General features: G+C 41.8%; 1 protein-coding gene across 1 annotated transcript in view; it reads left to right on the top strand.

Annotated features, from left to right (window-relative positions):
- Positions 1-24, top strand: part of antxr2a (ANTXR cell adhesion molecule 2a) — a 76,571-nt gene extending 76,547 nt beyond the window's left edge. Inside the window, exon 17 of the mRNA XM_080852505.1 lies at positions 1-24. This exon is cut by the window's left edge and continues 655 nt beyond it. The gene's annotated coding sequence lies outside the window, so the exon portion shown is untranslated.
- Positions 25-2,730: the final 2,706 nt, after the last annotated feature.

The following is a 2,730-nucleotide window of genomic DNA, read 5'->3' on the forward strand; positions in this document are numbered from 1 at the left end:
ATGCCTGCTTGCCTGGCGGGAGGCCTGTGACTGCTGATCTTGTCATTTTAACACTGAGAAGTGCACACGCATGACAAACTGGAAGACTGGACGCCCCCGAGGTAGTGGCATCAGTGGGACTTCGCCCCTCACGCTTTTTTTTTTTTTTTTTTTCACAAGACACCTATTTTCCTCTTTCATTATGTTCTCGGGACAGGAAAAATTAATAGAGCGTTACTCCGCCGCAAGAGACAGGCAGCCCCCGCGAGCAAGCACAGGGCCCGGGCTACGTTTGGAGCGACGGGTGCGTCGGGACCTTGACACGACGGTTGATGCCCCCCCGCAACCCAGCACACCCCCAACTGCAGTGTGCCTCTGTCTGCCTAATGCACAGGACATCACTCCCAATAAGCATCCCCATCAGTTACGACTTCTTTAAAGATATAGATACAGCTGTCTCAACACTGCCGGACTCGCCATATCACATCTCCAAAGCCCTTCCCTCCCTCTCCCCCTTCTCTTGCCCTCTCTCTCTCTCTCTTCCTCACTCGCTCTCTCTCTCTCTCTGGTGTCACAACCCACTAGTTCTCCCTGCATGAGAATATCAGAGTTTAATTAAAAGAATTAAAGACAACAACAAGCAGCAGCCTGTGAAGATCTAGCTCATCCTGTCTTTTACGCCTTCTGACATTGAATGACCTATTACTGTGCCGTGCGTTATTTGCAACGGAATGGTAAGGGTGTCCGAACACTCCCAAAGCAGGGGGCGAGCAGGAGTGATGGATTAAGAAGTATTGTTCATTTCCAGAAATCACAGCACACGCACAAACACACACACATACGTATGCACACGTACACATACAGAATAACACCCCAACGCACGGCACGATGTGTTTATTGTTAGAATGTCTGAAACGTACTGTCAGGACGAGGCAGTACAGGCGTGTGAGCGAAAGCGGAAAACTCGCGGGGTGGGGGGGCTGTGGTGGTGTCGGGGGTGGGGGGGGATTGGGGTGGGTGTGTAGCAGCTGAGGGAAAAGGCTCGAACGATCCAGTCACTTTCGATAGGCTACTTCAGATGCGAAATGGATATTGGAGTGGAAATCTGACAAAGCGCACAGGGCCTTGACGGGAAGTGGTATAGACAATGACCAGTGGCGGGGTCAGTGGGACGTCTCCGCGCAAGCGGGGATGCTTATCAAATGACACTAAAAATAAGTTCAGCAACCATCAAGTTTGAGGGGGGACGCCGGGCGCACCCTTCGCTGTGTTTGGTGGGCATGCAAGTGCGCGAGGCAGAGAGGGAGGGAGGGATGGAGGGAGCGAATGAGTGAGTAATTATTCCTTTGTTGTGTTCCGGCACAATGTCAAGGGACTCAAATCATTCCTTTGGCCAAATATCAACTCCAAACAATGTTGTGAAATATTTTGTTAGCATTTTTTTTGTTTATCTCCTGCATAATCATGGTCACATTTGGCTCATCAATTTTTCTGTGTGTGTGAGTGTCTGTGCCTCTTTTGGAAAGGTGGATATTGCACATGCATCCAGTATATTTTCTTTCTATGTGAAACCAGAGAAGTGTTACTAACCCTTCCTAATGAGATATTTACATAGTGGTCACAACACAGCTTTTCACCCTAATAACTCATCACATAAAATTTAACAGCAATTTATCAAACTCGCCATCTCCAAAATGGACACGGAGATGATGGAGCATCCCAGCTCTCTCTGTTTTACTGTCATCTTTTGTTCATTTTTACTGCGCTTTAATTGTTAATATTATTGTTACATGTTTTAGATAGATGCACATTTGCCTTTTCATGCATTTGATTCAGGATAAATGTAATTATTTTTGTTTTATTTTTAACGTCAGTACATACATGTGCACCAACATTGTTGAGCTTAATTTGCGATTTCCTTATTTGTCTGAGCAATGATAATTTTTTAAATAAAATATATATATATTCTTGAGACAGAAATTAAATGTATATAAAATATTAAGCCAAATCGAGGGTCAAAGGTTATTTAATTGAATTGAATTTTCCTATGAAGGATTTATTGTACAATATTGAAATTGAATGTCTAATTTGCAGATCTTACAATGTGTAAATGTAAGATGTAATTACACAATCAAAAATAATTACTGCTTTTTTTACATAAAATTAAAAAAAAATCACAGCCATGACAAAATTGTAGCACAATACTGTAATATGTTGTTTGAAATTGACCAAATGTTAATAGATTGAAAAAAAACTTTTTTATACACTGTTTTTAATATAATATTAAAATATAACTACTCACAGTTACTTGTATGTGTTTTCTCCATCACTTTTTTAAGTATAACACTGTAACTCCATCGAGCTTTCAGTTTAAGGTCACCCAGGTATACACAGATCCACTTCATAAGGTGCAAAGTACTATGCTAGACTCTTTTGTTCTTTAAATATAATAAGAAGACTGATAATTAGTAAGAAGAAAGAAGAAATACATGTTTAATCCACAGTTCATTGCGTAAGCCATTTATATTCATCCGCACTGTCAGAAAAGTATGTCTTTATTATGTTGATCTCACAATATGTCACTTAAAAGGAAGATATTTCTGTCGTGCCCCTCTGGTGGGAGCTGGCCAAGGGCTACGCTGGAAAGGACTGTTTACACATTTACACATGTGTGTAGGGTATGCAGTAGTGCAGTGATTATACTGTCCTTTCATTAAAGGAGATGTGTACAGCACAAACTAGACAGCTTCT

The sequence above is a fragment of the Sprattus sprattus genome (assembly GCF_963457725.1).
Source record: "Sprattus sprattus genome assembly, chromosome: 15".
In the NCBI taxonomy this organism is placed as follows: domain Eukaryota; kingdom Metazoa; phylum Chordata; class Actinopteri; order Clupeiformes; family Clupeidae; genus Sprattus; species Sprattus sprattus.